General features: G+C 29.6%; 1 protein-coding gene across 7 annotated transcripts in view; it reads right to left on the reverse strand.

The window, feature by feature from the left end:
• LOC132929743 (muscarinic acetylcholine receptor M3-like) overlaps positions 1 to 17,648 on the reverse strand; it is an 84,410-nt gene extending 66,762 nt beyond the window's left edge. For all 7 annotated transcript variants that reach the window (XM_060995302.1, XM_060995301.1, XM_060995296.1 and 4 more), the window contains exon 1: positions 16,989 to 17,648. The gene's annotated coding sequence lies outside the window, so the exon portion shown is untranslated. The remainder of the gene's footprint in view (positions 1 to 16,988) is intronic.
• Between the last annotated feature and the right edge of the window lie 3,263 nt (positions 17,649 to 20,911).

Genomic DNA, 20,911 nt, shown 5'->3' on the forward strand with positions numbered 1-20,911 from the left:
CACTTAACTACATTTTGAATTTTTAACCAGTCTATAAAATCAACTTGTTTTTTGCATATAATACAAATAATTAAGATTTAAGTTTTTAATGTGACCAACCAATATTTTTTGTTATTTTCTGCAGAATATTTACCAAATGATTAAATAAATAGCTCATACTTAATTAATACTTTTTATACTTACTAGATAAATAACTTAAACTATTCATTATTTTAAGGTTTATTCGTATTTTATATGGTTTATCAATAATAATATAAAAAACAATTTTTATACAATATAAGTTTTTTTTCAATTAAAAGTAATTTTTAATATTTTTGTTTTGAAGAAATAATCTAATGAGTTAAGTATAAATTAGGGTTTTACGCCGTTAAAAATTTTAATGTAAAATAAGCAATGGGTAATGTATTAGATATTATAATATACGTAATAATATAAGAAAATGTGTAACCTTTAATGACATTCAAGTATATATTGTTTTCTCAAAAATGATTTGAGAAGTATCATAACTTTATTCTGAATTTTTTTCTTTCAATTTCAGTAACCTAAGAAAATATAAAATATTCAGGAACACGTATTCATGAACTTAATGATATATATTTTTTTTTTTACATACCTCATATTGATATTTAACCATATAATGATGACATGGCTTATATCATTGATGGTTTAATATTTCCAAATTTAGTAATAAATATAAATATTGGACAAGTATATTAAACGACGATACACATTATAATGGTGCACCAAAGTGGATCATTTTTAAACTTGTATCATCGAACTTTTGCTGACTTTTCTTGGGCATAATCTATGTAACGTTGAGACGTTTGCCAACTAAAAGTTTTATAATTTCTTATCTGCGTATTTTAATTTTAATTGACAGTATGATTTATTTGAAAATGAATTATTTTAGTCACGTTGAACGATCATTAAAACTTGCAATAAAATGGTTTTTTCTCGTATATTTGTAATAATGAAAAATGATAAAGAATTTTATTTTGTTATTAAAAACCTATCTCGTGTTAATTCAGTCAATTCCATGTAAATAATATAAATTATGTAATAATTAATTAAAAACTGTAGATTATTATAGGTGTATACTGTATATACTAGCTATATATACTACCTATACACATATATATTTGTCATTTTAAAACTCTAGGATTATAAATATTATCGATATATACTATTAATCATTATCATGTGCCATTCTATCAAATAGTGCTGTTTGATTTTAAATACTTCAAAAAGAAATAATAATATCAATGATATTAAACATTAAATAATATATTTTTGTATATTTTATGTAATTTTTATGATGATGAATTTTTATTTTAAATGTTATAACACAATATTTAAAAAGCACTTGATCAAAGATAATAATATTTTAAGCATACAATTAAAGTGTATGCACAATTATGATTGATATTTTTTATATTTAGTGTTTAAGTGAAATTATTATATACAACAATTAGCAGTAAGTAATTAAATTTAAATGCGAAATTTACCGATTTAAATACAATATTCATTAGGAATTTAAAGTGTACATTCCGTCAATTTATAATATGAGTGATAATTTTTTTTAAATTCTTTATTTTTAAAGGTTTCTATACAAATTAATATATTTATAAGTTTATAATAAATATTATCATAAACATACAGTTATAAATAATTATTATTACGACATAACATGTCCCAATAATGCAATATTAATGCGTTCTTGTGAAAAATCCAAAAACTTTATCATAATATTATGTTGCCATTCAGAACTGAATAAAAATTGTTTAAATATTTTGTAAATGGTTACATTATAAAATAACAAGTTTTAAAAATGTATTTATTTTAAATTAAATCAACGCGTAGATAGTAGTATTTTTTTCGTTAACAGGTGTAAATGATAAAAATTTAAACGTATGTGTCTTAAGTTCTAACATCAGATATTAAGTTGGTAAAAAATTCTAGAATATTACTGAGAATTCTGACCTAGTTTTGCTACGAATATTTTCTAGAGCTTTATTCCTCTCAGCCCGACTTAAGTTTCTTTTTTATCTATGGTTTCTTATCTGTTTTTGAGCCCTACGGGATCATTTTTACTTTATACGAGAAAGGGAAATTTGAAACTTCACCATACGCGTAATTGCCAAAGTTCACGAGACATGAAAATATTCAGGGAGTTGTCCAGAATTATTTATAATGGTATTCATTTTTAAATTGTGTAGTATAGTAATAATTACCTATATACAAAAATGTATATAATTAAAAATTCTGTGTGCATGTCAACAATTGGTTTTGAATTGATCTGTGCTATTGAAAAGAGGTTTTTTTAAAACACATTTTTGAAACAGTATAAATGATTTAAAAGTAAAATAAAAATTGCACCTCCAAGAAAGTATTAGAAACAACGCTTCACCTTTTTTTTTTTTTACATAATATTAAATATTTTTCAGTAATGAATTATCATTTTTTGGGTAATTTAAGCTTTACTAAATTTTTTTTTTTACAATTGTTTACGATATTAATATTGACGAGTAAACTCCAATGAATAATTCGATTTCCATTCAATATATTTTTAAACTGAGGATAAAACAATTTTATAGCTACAAATTATACTTATATAACACTATATTTTTCGTTTGAATTTATTTTGTAAAATATTTATTACACTATTATAAATGCTATTTGTGTATTTATTTGTTGTAACTGAGATATTACTGTCATTATTTTGTATCTGGAGCTGTTGATGATGTTCATGACGACGGTGTCATTAAATACATATACAAGAGCGCAACAGAGTGATTTGGTATTCTCAGTGTCTTATATAATGTACGGACTTGGTGGTAAAACAACTTATGGTACCATAGAATTTCCGAATAAATTATTTTGCAATAGTTCGTGCATTCAAACTATACTGACAGGTATACCGATTTGTTTCCTTGTGCCATAATACATAGGCACCACACTCCTAATGATGGAACGTATTATTAGACATCGCGAAATCCATTAATAATAATATAATAAAAGCTTATAATCACGCTGAAATAGAATTAGTGTAAGTTGTTAGAACCGTAGTCTGTTAAGTTTTTGTTCTTGGTATACGTATACAGTCTATGTTGTATAAGTTAACTAATATTTAAATTGGATTATTTTACCTACGTAACCCACTTGTTAATCACTGAAAGCTTTCTTCTTCATTCAAGTGGGCCGAATTACGAATTGCTCTTAACGCTTTCGTTTGAATAACTTTAATTTCCAAACAAATTATATGTTGAAATATATGCATACCTATATCTATTTGGTTATAATTTACCAATGTTTTTAAACACACATAAACATTAAACAATTTAAACATATGAAACATATTCGTATTTTTTATTTAAAAATAGTAATAATAATAATAATGTAATACTTTTGTTTATATTATAGGTACATAAAAAATATTATGTATTTTCAAAATGCATATATATATAGTTTGAAATAATCAACAGACAATAACTTACTATTGTTTGCGAAAATACAATTCAATTTCGCCGTACAGAAAATAAATCATTTATAACGCTCGAATAAATGTGCGTTTTTGTTTTTATTTTTTTATTTTATTTTTTGTTTTTCGTTTTTTTATTATTTCACCGCAGTTGACGATTGCAACGTGTCTAACCACAAACCGTATGAATGGTTGAAAATTAATTTCGATTGTCGTCGAGAAAACAGTTTGCTGAGAATTTTAATTTGTATTCCAGAGAAAAGCTGCTTTTTTATTGCGGTCGCGTTTTAAATACGGTTCGATTTGGAATATATTATTTACAATTTACATCCAAACCACTTGAACATCCGACGAATTGCTTTTTTACGGACATACTATTCCGCGTGTATACAATGTTACATATACAGATTCGAGAACATTATTCACGTACATTGCAGCAGCTGCGTTTTTATGAAATCGGATTTGACGACGTGTATGCACTAATAATACAACCTATAGGATTTGCACTAATCATTTTTTTTTTTTTTTTATAATAATATGTCGGTACGATGTATAATATTATGTGACGAAAATATAAATTAAAAATATTTCAACCATTTGATATCATTAACGACAATCACGGGCATCGTGATTATTACTATTATTGTTATTAATTTTTTGCGTCTACATTTTTTATATAAGCTTTGTACGGAGCAACTGTGTGTATATATTATAAAATAATACGCGCGCTCCAGAAACAAAGCGGTAAATCGATAAAGCGAGTGTCCAATAACGCTACAACGATTCCTACTTATTCTGTGATGAATAATTTTGATCAGTTACATCAAAGCAGTGGCCGTCGGCACCACAATATTGTTATTATTATTCCGACGCCGTGGTAGGTTCTACACGGGGCCGCAGGGCGTTATGTGCGCATTCGTTTATTCAGGTATTATACACTTCGCGATACTTTGCGGCGGCGCGACGTAAAAATACTTCGGAAAATTAATGAAAATTTTAAAAGCGAATAAAGAGATAATAAAAACTCGCAGGTACCGCGTATGGACGTTTTGAATGAGAAGTCGGAGAAAGGAAAATCGAACTTTTTGTATTTTCGACTGCGATCCTGGTCGGGTTATAATAGACCGCAAAATATGTATATTACCACGGGCACGTTTAATTTCTTTATCCCACTTTACCATATAAAAAAATCCATGTAATGGAATCGAGTTTTGAATAAGCCTTACACTATAAACAGTTTTATAAACGTATGATAAAAAAAAAAAAAAAAACCGTCGTCTAAGGTAGGTAATTTTTTATAACACACGTCGTTTATTAAAACGTAGAACTGCAAAAATACGTATTATTAAGGTTCGTCTTCATTTTCATTTATTTGATGTAGAAGTTAGTATTTGTGACATGCCGGTGTACTACTGTTTGAATACGAGTTCACCGATTTAATTATGTCAAATTTGATATGATAATATAGCTGGCGTCTGGCTTATGGGTATGATAATAATAATTATTATTGGTGGTATTCTGCGACAGACTCATGAATAATTACGCACAGAAACTTGACTGAACCGAACCAATGTCTTACTTTAAAAACTTCTACATACATAGAATAATAATTTAAATGTATCTTAATTGATTTCGTAAAGACAGTAGTTGGTTAATGGTTTATTTGATTCAGCACCGAACGCTATAACTAATAGCGTACAAATGGTTAATGATTTTTATCGTAATATTTAAATATAATATGTTACGGGGAGCGAAACAAGTAAAATATAAATATTGAAAAAAAAAAATGGGTAGCAAACAAGACGTTACGGAGCAAAAGAATAAGCAAATCTAATTGTTGACTGTCATATACACTACGTAATGCGTTTGTAGTTGCACGATTTGTTTTTTTTGCCATACAAATTTCTTTTATTCCTGAGTCGTAGTATCTTTGTACCGCCGTCATTCGCATGTCTCCGAGGATGCGTGTACTTCTTTATAATGCCGGACACGTCTTTGTCGAATACGAAAATGCGGTTGAGAAAGTTGGTCAAAAGAAGAAGTAATAGAAGCAGAAGAAAATGAAAAAAAAAAAGTATATCTACAACGTGTAATCCAAGATTCCATTGGTCTAACGTATATGTGAAGTGTTTACTCGATGTTCGCGTACTCCTAAAAATATAATTCTTCAACACAATTCTGTCATTTAAACGTTTATACCATGGTTGTATTATTTATAGGTTTTCATAATGTTGTAAGCAAAGTTAACAAGTAAACGTTACCCCTTTCTATCAAACTATATGTTTTCGTACGTCACATGCCTATATTATTTAAATCTTTTATAAATTACGAATACGTCAGTTTCAATAACATTTGTATTTTAAATATTTATTGGAACAGCAACCTTATTCTAATCTATTATTTATTTATACACGTTAAACTGTGATGACTGATGACTGGTTGTTTGTTTTTACTAAGTTAAGAATATTACATCAACTCAAACTACATCAAAATTTAAAACTATAATGCCTAATACTTATATAATATTATATGACGTCTTGCTTGATATTATCTTATATTTAAATATATTTAATATTGTTTTACGACATAATAAAATAATTTTACTCTTAATATTATATATAAATATTGTTTTACTCTCAGGTTCAACGATAATCATTAATTATGAATGTAAAACTTCTTCTGGGGATCGTTATACCATATCTTAATATTTTAGTATTGTACAAACATTTAATGCTGTATTACCCTTTTCGAGGAAAAATATAATAGTTACTAAACATAATTAATCTAATTTGGAAATATGATTCTTCTAGTTATCCATATTTCTATTGAGATATTTCATAATTTTTTTATTATTATTTTATTGTATATATTTGGGATCATTATTGGAATTCAAAGTTGTTGAGTTATGATATACCTTCTTTTTAAATAAATTGAAGAACTTTTTTTTTTCATTATCCTACGTAGTAGAATGCATTGAATAAATTAAAATAGATTTGATTTTAAGTTATTTATTGCATTTTAAGGTAATATCAGGCATTTTTATCTTTTATAAAAATGTATCATTTAAAAATATTAATTGTCTTAATATATTGTATATTAAGAAATACTTTGCAGTCTTCTATCTTCTTTAGTTAAAAAACAAAATATTATTTTCAATTATTGTTGTAATTTTTTTATCATCACATAAAAAAATCATTATTTTAAGTCCATTCAAATTTTATATTTCTATAGCAAGTTATGATTATGTTATAATTACGTTTTGTCGATAAAATAACATAATTCTATTGAATTATAAATAATATGTAACAGGGTTTCTTTTTAAAAACAAAGTTGACGTAAGTATTGAAAATTGTGGATGATGTATTTTTATTCCGCTTTCCAAGCGTAAATTAATAAATATTATATAATCAAATTATTACAGTGTAACATTTAAACCATTGTTCGATACAGGGTATTATTAATGGTGGAAATATAAAGTAATAATAATTTAACTACTTTAAGTGAAGCAATTGTTATTCAATTCTTTATTTTAGATTTTCAATAAGCCGAAAAACTACGAAAACAGGTGTAGACTTTGTCTCATTTAGTTCTTGTTTAGTCTACACTGGTGTTATTATATGTTTACATCGGGAGTTTTTATGGGTCGCATTATGTTCGAATGGTGCCGAGTCGCGTTTTATTTTATTTTTATTTTCGGTAGAGAAAACCGCCACGGTGTTCGGAAACGGAAAAGTTTCTGAAATCGTTATTGCCTTTGAATAAAAGAAAACAGCACCGCTACTCGCCGCATTATTCGGCGCTCTACGAAACAAATACACAGTGACGGACCGCGGTGACGCAAATGTAATTTCATTCGAGTAAAATCCTTTGTCTAATTACCGGTCGTGATCGGCGCGGCGTTCCAAACCATAGTTCCACTCCCGAGGCGACTCGTCTGAGATAACGGTCTCCATGCAAAGTATGAAAGTATAGAGATTTCGCTTAAAATGTTAATTGATAACGATAGGCACTATGTTAACGGCTAGCTGCGGCGTTGAGCCCAGATGATAAGGTTTATTTTTATTTGTCAATAATACAAATTGTTTTATGGTATAACAGTATACAATTTTGCATTATAATATAATATCATGATACATAATAATATGTACCTAGTAAAGTATTTGTGTTCATCTATAATCGTTTACAAACAAATAATTCGTATTCAGTCGTCTCCTACTGAAATATTATATTCTACGAACTACTGAATTCCGAATTACACACATTTATTGTTTATATAATAATTATTTATTGACTCATAATATGTATTATGTATTTTATATTATTGTTCATAACTATCGATGACATATTATTATATTTATCCAGACTCATATTTTATTAACATTTTTCTCTCTAATCATAATTAGTCAAATACTAATTTATTATAAAACTGACTATGAATAATTAAATATGTTTTATATTTATTTATATGAGTTCATTAATTATACATTTTATGTTAAACGGATGGGTAAGAATAATTTGCTATTTAGATATAACAGCCGAAGTATTGTCATTGGTCAGATCTCTTCACTTGTATATATTATATTAAAGCCACTTAATTATAATACTACACTTAGATTTAAAAAACTTTATAAAAACATTTATATGAAACATGATGTAATTTATCTAACTATGTTGAATTCATGATATTTTTTAAATTTTGTTGTTTAATTTATCTAGACATTTTTATTATTCAAGAGATGAACAATTTTTTCAAAATTAAAATAAAATATATATTTAGATCAAACTATCGAAACATAATATTTTTAATCTATAATTATGACTAATTGACAAGTTATTTGTAGAATAATAATAATACTTATAATATTTATTTGACGTGAGGAATTATTGGTAACGAGGATTGTCGAAAGGAAATAAAATGCTAAAAATTAATGATAGGTTAAAGATCCAGCCACTAAGTTGGCACCCGTATAATACACGCTATAATGATGAATACACATTAATAACTATAATACAGGTAGTACCCCGTAAAAGCGTGATCAGCACTTATCGTGAATGGGTGGGTTGATTTATGGAATAAATGGGCCACCAAAATTCTAGATTAGAGTTTGTCAGTTAATTATAATATTATTAGGATATGGGAAGTCGATCAAAATTTATTTTGTCATTAATCATTATCATATAACATTGGATCTACTTTTAAGTTGGATTGGCAGTTAACCGGATTTTAGGCAGTTACATATCTTGTACATGGTACATCTTGTTAAATGTTTTTTAATCAGTACGGTCAAAATAATTTTACAAACACATTAAATATAACTGGGTATAGTCTCCATATTTTGCCTAATTACTGTGAATAAACTTTCCTGAACAATCCAAGGAAATCTTTGTGCTTCTAAAGATATTATTATACAAATTTAACTCAGCTAAGGAAAATTTAATTATTTCTAATAAATCTGGACTTCGGTACATACAAGGCTAAAGTAGACGCGATAACGTTAATTTAAGCGGATGACTACAATTATTTTTCGTATTATTAATATATTATAATATTATAAGTGCATTATAGTAATCATTTTTATTTTTCACTTGATTTGATTTGTATTCGTTTTAAGAATATAAATCAAGTTATTATGAAATACAAGAATCTACCATAAAAGAAAATAATTTAAAGATTAGATAAATTATTTTCAGATCCTGTGACCTGTAAATGGAATTTGGAACCACGATTAATTAAATTTTCATTGAATGGTTTAATGGGTACTTCTAGAGTACATTATGTGAATAATACCAAAAATCAGACAGATGACACAAATTTAATTCATAATTTATGATCTTTAAATAATTGAAATATGAAATGGGTTCGTATTTTTTTATCTTCTTTAAAAACTAAATTATGAATTTGTTCTTAATGTCCAATATTACTTATTATTATTTGAATTTAAAGTATACCTAAAAAATATGATAATAAAAAACATAATACCCTTTATTTCCTGAAATATAAAAATATTTTAGTTATCAGAACGATATGTTGTTATTTTTGTATTAATTTTGTCTTTGTTTTCAAACGAACGAAGGAACCAAAATATTTGCTAAATTTATTTTATATAATATGTAATATAAATAGTGAATACGTAATATATAAAAGTTTGTTTCTTCTACAGTGCGCATGTTACTACAAAATCCCGCGTTTTTGTTCTATCTAACAAATATTAAGTATTGATTAATAATTAAATTTTATATTTAATAACCTGGCTTAAAATAATATTCATATAGAATTTACATATAAGGATGTAACAGATTTGTAACTTAAACTATATTTATTAAATGTATTATAAACGTATCTAGAACAATATTTATTTTATTTAAACTGTACAATTATTTGTAAGATGTAAGAACAAGAACTATTTTTCTTATAAACATTACATAAATATTTTTCATGTACAGTTATGTTATTTTTTTTTTTATCTTTTTTTTCTGAGTATATTTTTATTAAGTATATTACAAAAGGTACCCTAGATAATAATAATATATTTGTACAGTTTAATATATGTATACAAATAAAAATTGTTTTAGGACATTATGTTGTTAAAAAAATAAATACGTAGAATGAATAACATTGATAACAGAAAGAACATGACGTTTTTATGTGTTTTTATTTATTATTGACTACCTATTACAAAATCCCGAATTCTATTTTAAATTAAAACAAAAAAAACTTTGGATTCTAAGTTTATAAATAATACTTACAATTTAATAAGAACTAATTATTTATATCAAGAAATACTTTAGAACAAAGCATTTTATGTATTATAATCCTAAAAAAGAAACCGACTAATCAGTCGACAATATGACTGGGACGAATTATTAATGTTTTTTAAGTTAAACGTTTTTAGTATATAATACATTAAAAATAATCGACAATAATAAATTGTAAGAACAAAAATTCCTTTGTATCCACGCTGTTATCAGTTAAATAATTATTATATTATACTTTAATTATCGTCGTAGTGATTTTTTTAAATTTATAAATCCTCTTTTGAATTGAACACTGCGCTCTATCGAACCATATACACATTTATATTTCCGTGAATACATTTCGGCGTGGAACAATCATTTTTCCCAAGAAAATGTTGCCGTTGGCAATTTTAATTATAACAAAATACAATTTAGATTCGCCATGACGCCGGTGGCACGACTGGCACGTCTACTAAATACTATTGCTATACACCGCAGAAGAGTGAATTATTTGATTTTTCTACGAATGTTTCTTTACCTAACGATACCGCCCGAAAGTCAATCAGTGTAGTGCGCGAGCGATTATTTAATTCGTACAAATAATATTAATAATTTAACGATATTGCGAATACTGCAGTAGGTATATGTCGCACAATGATGTTCTCATCATATATGTGCGACGGATTAGTTTCGACAGGCGGACAAAAATGTATTCGCAAATATAATATATTGTGATTTTATATTATATTACTGTATTATTGCATTCGACGCGGGCGATTATCGTTTTCGTATGTGTTATCTGTCTCGTGTGTGCGTACAAATTCTACTCGCGGATTTGAAGGAACACGTCATGATAAATAATAATAATATATATCATCAAAACGGGGCACTATGAAATTGCGTTTGGAAATAAAAACACACCGCCGATGACGAAAGGGGAAAGGAAGAAAAAAAAGTAATAATAAAATATTATATGGGAAAGAGAAAAATAAAGATATTGATTAGTGTACGTGTGTGGTTCGCGAGCGAGCGAGCGCGCGCGTGTGTGTGTGCGCGACCGTGTGACCGTCAACCGACCGCCGCCGCCGTGGCCGAGGATAACGCGCGCGTGCAGGTCGCGTCGCATTACGGCGGCGCGGCGTATCGCGTGACGCGAACACGTACGGCCGACGCGGACATCGCGACTGAAAAGTCACGGCGGACGACGGACGACGTCGAGAGAGACGAGTCAGTCAGAGACCGAATTATACGCGTATTTAATACATTATATGGCACCGCAACGTTACACACGCCGAGTGGACGGTATACCGGTCGATTGGGGGTGGGGGCGTTCGTATCACGAATGCGCGCGCGTGTGTGTGTGTGTGTGTGTGTGTGCGTGTGTGTGCACATTCGTGTGGTGGGTGTGTCGGCGGGTGTGTGGGTGTGCGGAGTTTGCGGTGCTGCGGATCCGGGGATGATTTTGACGGAACGACAGCCGGTCGGTCGGCGTGTGACGTCTGTCGGGAAAACGGTCGCACCACTGCCGTCGCATCCATCGCCCACAATCGTCCCCTCTTTTCCCCCTCCCCCCCGAGAGGTCTCGCTAAAAACCGGTGAAATTAAACTCACCTATATATATATTCTATTCTATACGGTTTTGCGGCGATGTTATAACTGCACGACTGCGCGGCGGCGGCGGCGGCGGCGGCGGCGGCGGCGGCGGCGGCGGCGGCGGCGGCGGCGGCGGTAGTAAATTCGCTTGGCCGAGCTAATGAAGTGCAATAATTGGAGGACGTCCGGCTCCGGGACAGCGCACTGCCGGATTTACGCGCGAATCCGTCCGCACAGAGCCGTTTCTTTACGCGGGAGTCGTCGAATTTCTGGACGAATTTAATTTCCCGAAAGCTAATACTAATGACGCGGTGCAGTACAGTCTATATATATATATATAATATCATATTATTACGGACAAACCATCACGGGACTACCTATTATACGCGTATTATATAATATATATCGAATAACGTCGTTTGTTCGAAAGCCGTTCCCGCGCGCCGGTGAAAACGTCCGTTATACACTAAGATTCAGCGCACGTCTCTTATCGGGGTGGCAGAAACTTTTTAAGTATTGCTAATGAGCATGTTCGATTTTTTTCAAATTGTAGCCCCCACCCTGTTCTTCTTTTTGTCGAACTGATCGAGCACACGAACGGACGCTATATGAGTTTGTACTCAGCTGTCGTTGCATGTGTGTATATATACCACTTGTACCTGGTTTGAACTCGGAGAGACCTCCATTGTGCGTGTTTTTTTTTTTTTTTTATAATAAGTCGACGGTTATTTTCGATTTATTTAACCGTCCAAGCGAGCACAGCGATAGAGTCCGACCATCACCCCGCCGAAACGCCGTAGGCGCGTCAAAAAAACTTTTCCGATAAAAATTGTTTTTTGTTTGTATATTTGCCTAGCGTGTGTTTTCATAAGAGGTCAGCGGGTATTATTTTTTATTCAAATTGACCGCGATCAACTACGAGCAATCTCTGTTTTTATAGTAGAATTTATAAATGGTGATACGTCATACAAAAATTAAATTAAAACCGAATATACACAGCGATTTACCATTAATTGAACCCCAATGTATATATGTTAGTTGTGCATTTCTTAATAGTACATTTTTTGGAATTTTAAATTATGATAACTAAATACTTAGATTTATTATTATTATTAATAATGTTGAATACATCAGGTAAAAATCGTTTCAATTTAAAATTTGAAATAAAAAGTTTTAAAAAAAAGCATATGATTAACGGAAAAAGTTGATTCATTGTAAAAAAAAATATTTGAATCATCAAAATATATTTAAAATACATTTAAATAATTGAAAATATAATGGTACTCGAGTATTATACTTAAAAATACCAAAAATAGTTATTAAATAAGTACATGATTGAAGAGAAGTGGGGGTGAGCATGTTTGGTAAATCATACTGTTGTTAGTTATAGTATACAAATTATGTCATTGAAATGTAATCACAATAGCGTTGTATAACTTAAATGTACACGAGATTGTGTTCAATAGGTATTGTTTACAGAATGTAGTTATAATTTGAATAGCACAATATTCTTTGATTAACATATACTGAGTGATATATTATATATATAATACAATAAATACTCGTTATTTAAAAAAAAACTAAAAGTAGAAAAAAATTGGAGTATAAAATACGCTGGTACACTACTCTGTAAATTTTATTAAATATTTTTAAGTAATAAACTACTTATCCAAAATCCGATTTTTATGAATTGAAATACTTCAAATAATATTCTACTTCTGAATATGAAATAAGAAATGCATTTTGTTATTCAAAAGAGTATATGATATAAAATATTATATCGATATAAAATGATGAGTGTCTTATTTTAAACAGATCATTTCGTATAATATAAAAAATAATTAATTTAAAACGTACGATAGTGACCAAGTCATTCACATTAATCTATTTTAAACTTGGAGTTTGAGAGGTATAGATGATTGAAGATTATTTAGGACCGCGAAGTCACCCACACCTGTGAGTGTAAACAAGAAAAATAATTGTATTTATCCCCTAAAATAATAATAATAATAATAATAATGATATTTAACTCGAATGGTTTGTCATTTTGAAAACGCTGAGAATATCTGGTCTATTTGTTCGAGTGTTGTATATGATAAATAAAATGCGTTCGAAGTGTCATCGTGATTGGACCGACGACAGTATTATACGGTCGTAATTCGAACCTCGAAGTTTTTCCTACACACTGTACGTGCGTATACAACCCCAATATACATGTGTTACTGTGGTGGTAGTGTTGGTTCAGGTGGTTACCGACTACCGAAGTGAACGTGATGGAGTTCCAGTAAATAACGATGTATAGCATATAGTATAATCGGACGCTGCGTACAGTCACCAACCACTACGCTCAATATATTATGTTTATATTATGTATTTGTAGAGAGTTGCGTGCGCTCGCGCGTGTGTATCGCCGTGTGCGGTATCGCCAATTTATTTCTATATTATGCTGAAAAAGGGATGGGTTTTATTTTTTTTTTTTGCGATATACGACGGACACTTAATTAAAAACGCGCGGACATTTTGCGTTCGAAAGGATTAAAAAGTTTATTTTATAATATCGTACATTCGGTTTTTACGAAACGGACAACTAAAAATGACGTATAAGTTTTTTTTACTAGTTTTGATTTTGTGTTGTTGTTTTTTTTTTTGTTCACTGAAAAGTAATAAAATCCTGAAACCTAAAGGTTGCATGGTATAACAAGTTCAAGACGTCAAATGATATGTATATAGTACATATTACGTTCAGCGTAAAAACTCAAAATATATAAATGAGAAAAAAAAATTGAAACCCATAAAATAAAAAGTTATACCTATGGTTTTTTCTTGAAACTTCTAGTTCGAGTATATTACGTTTTTAGATCGACGTATTTTACATTTTATGAAAATCGAGGGAATTCTTTGATTATATCTAAGTATACATATTTCGATTAGGTATATCAATAACGTAAATGATTTCACATTAAAACATTCCAAAGAATATTTATTTTTGCTAAACATTATTGATACCTTGTAAGCAATTTAAATTGTCAGTTTTACTTGAAATTTTTATAATAATATGTTTGTAATTAATTTAAAAATGTATATTATGTAATAATCTTCTACTTATTTTTATCATTTTATGATTACTTACTTATGTATATAAAATATAAAAATAAAGAAAATATATTTACGTTTTACACGTATAAAATAATATTATATAAAATAACAATTAGAATGCAATAGTAATAATAATATAATTATGTACCTATTTTGCCTATACAATACGCCGTATTAAATAATAAACAAGTATTATTTTAAAGCATTGACACTTCCTAGGCAATTCTATAATATTTTTAACTCACGAGTTATACATTATTTTAAGTGCACTAATGTGGCCTTGATTATTTTTATTTTGTTGATGAATTATTATTAGTATTGTTTTCTAAGGAAATTTCTTATATGAAGTTTTTTTAAATTGTAGTATAAGCTTAGATTAAATTGACAACATTTATATAGTTATTTCAATGTTTTGAGTAAAATATTTTAAAATTATTTCAATAAAAATAAGTTATTTTACTTTTATAAAGTACAATTATAAAGTTGATTTTATGGGTATATTTTTGAATACGTGTTATAAAATAATGTTATTTCCAATTGTATCTATTTATTTAAAAGCAGCCTTAACTATTATAATATTTACTTGGATAATTGATTTAAAAAAAAAGATAATTATACAAATTTTTCATTGAATAACAAATATTTAAATTTTTATATTTATCTAAACTACTTCTTATATTTAATTAAATCGAAAAATGTATACTTAATATTTTCAATAGTTTATTAAAAAAGACCAAGTTAATTATTATAATATTTTTTCTTGACGAACTGGAGTAATCACTAAGTACGATGATAGTGCAATTAGAGTAATAGCATTTTGTTCAATTCAAGCTTAATTAAGATGGACTACTTGTAACTTTAATAAAATAAATGCTATAAAGAGTTATTTCATGGTGGTTTTAATTGCTGTAATAAATATTATTAATGTAGTTTAATTTGAAAAATAATAGTTTACCTGTTATAGTACGTTACGTTAAAAAAATATTCACTATATATTTTATAATATAAAGTTATAAATATAATTATTTTTGCCAATTATTATCGGTTAATCGAAATACATTGAATATCTCACATATATATATACATAATCAACTTGAAAATGATTATATTAATATTCAAAATTTAATTTTGCTATATTATACAACACGTACATTTCAATATGTGATAGGTATATTGACGTTTAAAATCTAATGTAGAAATAAAATTAAATGAGATCAAAATCCTATGTGATTGATATGTTTAAGGGTCTTTTGCATATCATTAAATATTTTCAAAATTGATATTATAATATGCGAGTATCGTGAAAAATAAAAAAAACCTTATAATTAAAGCTAAATATTATTACTATTTCTTAAAAATTACAAATTAATTATGTTAATTATATAAGTTTTATTTGAGAATTTTTAATTTGATAGCTTTTGGGAAAAACTAATTTAGGATATTTTCTGTTTGAATAACTATATAATAATAATGGTGATTACGAGAAATAAAATATAACTTAATTCAAAATAATGCATTGAATATTGAATATATATAATAAATGTTTATAAAAGTATAGTTTCTACAACCATTAAACATCAATAAATCCAACGGACCGTTGTCGCTTCTGTAGTTTTTGTCTGTATGGTTAATAGAGTCATATATCTACTTATTTTTGTATTAATTATAGTTCGATTAAAACGCCTTTTATAAAAACCTTTTATTATTAAGGATATCGCCCGGTCTATGCTCGCAAAAAGTTTTCTACAGTGGTAGAAGAGGTACCGATATGTGTTTAACAAACCGATTGATTTTATATGTTTCGATGTGATGACGAAACAATAATAGGTATAATATAATATTGTGCATGATTTTTTCGACCTTATCGTAACTGCCATCTGCGGGTGACGTGCATAACAAAGTATTTCGATGTCAAAATCGTGTAAACGTCTCTCTAATAGTCTAATAGTAGAGATTCTGTTAAATGCTCATGGGCATATTAATGTTAAAATTCGTACCTGTGGACGATAATAATTAGTCGCTGTGACGAATAGAATACAAATAAATACAGTGAGGAGTGTGTGCGTGCGTGTGTATACAGACTTACCCAAAACTGTCGAGCGAATCTGAACCGATTTCCGGAGACGAGACGACGGATGGCGTTGTTTATGCGATACGCGTATTAAAAGAACGGACCATTTTAAAGCAGTCGATGGAAGGTTGTGGTGGGGGGGACTGGGCTGTTCGTCGAAACAATATAAAATGTGTCGGAATAAAAAAAATGATAATATAAAAAACCGTTAGCGATCTAAAAAGAAAACGGAACAAAATAAAAAAAAAAAATAAAATAAAAAAAATTCTAAAAAAAACGTTTTGCGATTACGGGAACGCGACTGCGGCGGTGGTGGCAGCGGGTGAAAATGACTCTTCTCCGAGACCGCATGCAACAGAGTCCGTGCGGAATGTTCGCCGCGAAACGTCGCGGTGAGAGAGCGATTCGCGGGGACAGGAGCAATGAGCAGCGCCGCAGTCGCCGCATGGAAACCGTTTCCGAGTCGCCGGCGGCGTATTCGAAGGCGCGCGCGCGTTTCCTCTCTCGCCCGCGCACGTGTGGCAGTGCGTGTGTACGTGTACGTGTAGGTGAGTGTAGGCGCGTGTTGGTGTGTCGGCGTGTGTACGTGTAGTGTGAGCGAGTGCGAGCGGTGGCCAGGGGGGTTGCGCGACGTGACGGAGTTACGTGTGGATATGACCGCCGCGAACAAGGCGACCGCAAAACCGTAGTAGTTGGCCGGCGGAGAAATAGAAAAAAAATAAAATAAAATTATAGATAATATAAATTATGTACATATATTATCATTGCCGTTAGGGGACGCAGTTTCACGCTGAAGCTCTTCGGAGGGGTTTGATATCGCATAATGTAGACAATTTTGACGAAATCTGAAGTAAAATTCGAGACGATTCGATAATTACGCATTGAAATGCAAATCCAAAGTATTTTACGAATGGTTCCGTGACATCAAAATATTGTGATTAGAGAACACGAGAACATTTAAAATTCAAATGTCATCTATTAGGTATATATTATGTTGACGTACATTGACTATTATACTGATTCCGCCACTCATTACATGCTTACAGAATTAAAAGAGAATAACGTTTTTGAGAAAATTACGTCGTATTTGTCTTGCAACATATTTAGTATTTATTTTACGATTCAAAGCACACGACAAACTTTTTTAAAACTGTTATCTATTGGTGTGTGTATTTGCACTAAAAAACGTGGTAAAATACGCCGCGTTATGACAAACATCTAACGTTATTAGGTAATGAAAGATAAAATAAAAAAGTGTGATTATAAACTATTGTGTGTTTGCAATATATATTTTCAAATTAGTACAATATTGTTATTATTATAAAATACTATAATTGCGGTGATCTCTGAGACTACATTCTGTGATCCGAGTGCTCGATTTAAAATATTTCATACTCAGTGGGCAGTGGCAGATCTAAGATTTTTATTTTTGGAGGGGGGGCCCAAATTTTTTTATATTATTATATGTTCATATCGTATAACTTTGTAAACATAATATTTAGGATTTAATTTTGGCTTTACATTACACACATAGTAAAGGGAGAGCTACCCCACTTGAACCGGTCACTGTTTACACTATTTAATCATTTTGGGAAATTTGAAAATTGTTTTTTTGTGTGTATGGTTTAATGTAAAAATAATGTTAATCCGTTTGAAATGCCAACTCAATTTGTTAAAAAGTTTTGTTTCATTTATAATTAAACGTCGATGTACCGCAATTATACGTATAATATGATATACCTATATCGTACACGAATTAACTGCAACACATCGTTGCACACCACTGCCGACAAAAAATCAGACACTCGTTGTTCACCATCGCGCACTTCCAACTAAATTATATTATACCCGAAAGTAAAGTATAGCCTTCAGGTACAGACGTATTAGATATGTGTAGGTAGGTAGGTTTGCACTTAAGCCATATCGTCGTGTATAATTTATTATTTCGACTTTTAATTGGGTGAATTTTTCCCCTCGAGTTTTATAGCCGAAATTCCCTAAACATTAATATAAAAAGCTCTCCGACGATAAACGCGTAGGTATTGTAGGTGGATAGGTAATACGCACCACTGATAATATTATTACCATGCAGTATTAAATAAAAATATGTTTGGAACGATAATATCCTTATACGGTGGCCGACTTTTGGTATCTCAAATTTCTCCTTCATACGCCATAAAACTTAATTGCAGGTTTTTGATACCTCGAAATTTTTAATAATTCGAATTTTATTTTTCCTCCTTGAACTTTAAATTACCAACAATCCTCTATATAATATAATGATTTGTAATAAAATCATAAATTTTTGTTTAGTCAACCAAAAGCGACGTAATGAGGTATGAATGAGAAATTATCGATCTCTTTTTCAGGAAACTGTGGCTCAGAGGAAGATGGATATAGGTGATAGAAAAAAAAATAATGCCAGCATGGGGATACGTGGAAAGAGTGTTGATTGCAAATAGAGGGAGAGGTGGGTCTTTCCCTGAATATAGAAAGTGTTCGCGAGTAACCGATGGCGGAAGATAGATAGAGGAATATACCACTAGTCATTTAGTATTATGACATGATGGACAACTAAAAACCGTTGACCTTTTTTTTTTTTTACTACCGAAAGTGCAAATTAATATAAAATGGATCTTTTTTATTTTATAACACTATCAATTTTCCATGAATTTAAAGCAGAATACCACGTGTTATTATAATATTTGCGGATTATTTCAAAAACAATGTATTATATATTTTATTCTTAGTATTGTGCTTAGTTTATAAAGGATTTAATTTTTGTGTCAAAATAAAATATTTGATGAGATCGAAATGAAAACTTACACATTTCTATTCACCTTATTTAATGTGTATCTAATGATTAATAAATAGTAATAGTTAATACGATATTTAGGGTTGAAAATTGAAAATGCCCATTGCTGTGTTTTGAAAAAATCAAGAACAACGGTTATTAAGTTTTGATCAAACACAAATTATTCGTATTTTTCTGCCATCCAGTGGTTAAGATAACCCTTAAAGTGTAATTCTACTGCATGTATTAAATCTCGAGGGAGATGATTGCTCATTACCGGAATTAATGCTGCTCTTTTTGTTTGTATTGATAAACTAACAAAGGTCTTTAAAGCAAGAAATACGTGTCTCAACAAGCTTTAATGGATTTGTACACGATTATAGACAATAAACGCAACATAACATGGAATATAGTCGCATACGTAAACAGTGTGGCACAACAATGGGTGAGATTAACATTTTCATAGTGTATTTAGAAGAATTAAAGCATTAGTCGGCAGGATGTTCACTATATTATAGTAAGACGTGATGTGCATAAATTCAATGAAGAAATAATACGCCACGCAAGTGTAATGTTGTTCACTAACTTGGGTAGGTATCGCATTATATTTTATATGGCTCTCGCGTCGGACGAAAGTGGTTAAAAATCTGGGCGGAAAATTACTGTGACCGCGTGAGCGTGGGTGTCAACCGATCATACCGCTTCGATTTCTATATGTAATAGGCGATTCGTGATATCGATTTTAAATGTAATTATTAATCTTCGAACAAGGGTTGTAAGCGAGGAAGGTTAATATCGTGCTGGCGGACGTTTTTCGGCAATTTCATCGTTGGTGGATTTTCCTATACGCTTATACAGAAACCATCGAGAAAATCGAAAAATTACCTCTTCAAAAAACACACATACTTGATTTACGATCATCAAAGGCCAAAGGAATTATATATACATTTTTCGATCATTCAGCATACCCAAAAAATTTTACATAAAAATATAGAAAAAAACCATCACTGTAAAAGTGTAAAACTAATACAAAGCTTACGGGCTTCTTAGAATCTAAAATGTGAATTGAATTTTATATAATAATATACGATAAAGAATTTATATTGGGTAGGTATGGTAATTTACTTTATAAATGTTATGGTAA

This window comes from Rhopalosiphum padi, chromosome 4 (genome assembly GCF_020882245.1).
Source record: "Rhopalosiphum padi isolate XX-2018 chromosome 4, ASM2088224v1, whole genome shotgun sequence".
In the NCBI taxonomy this organism is placed as follows: domain Eukaryota; kingdom Metazoa; phylum Arthropoda; class Insecta; order Hemiptera; family Aphididae; genus Rhopalosiphum; species Rhopalosiphum padi.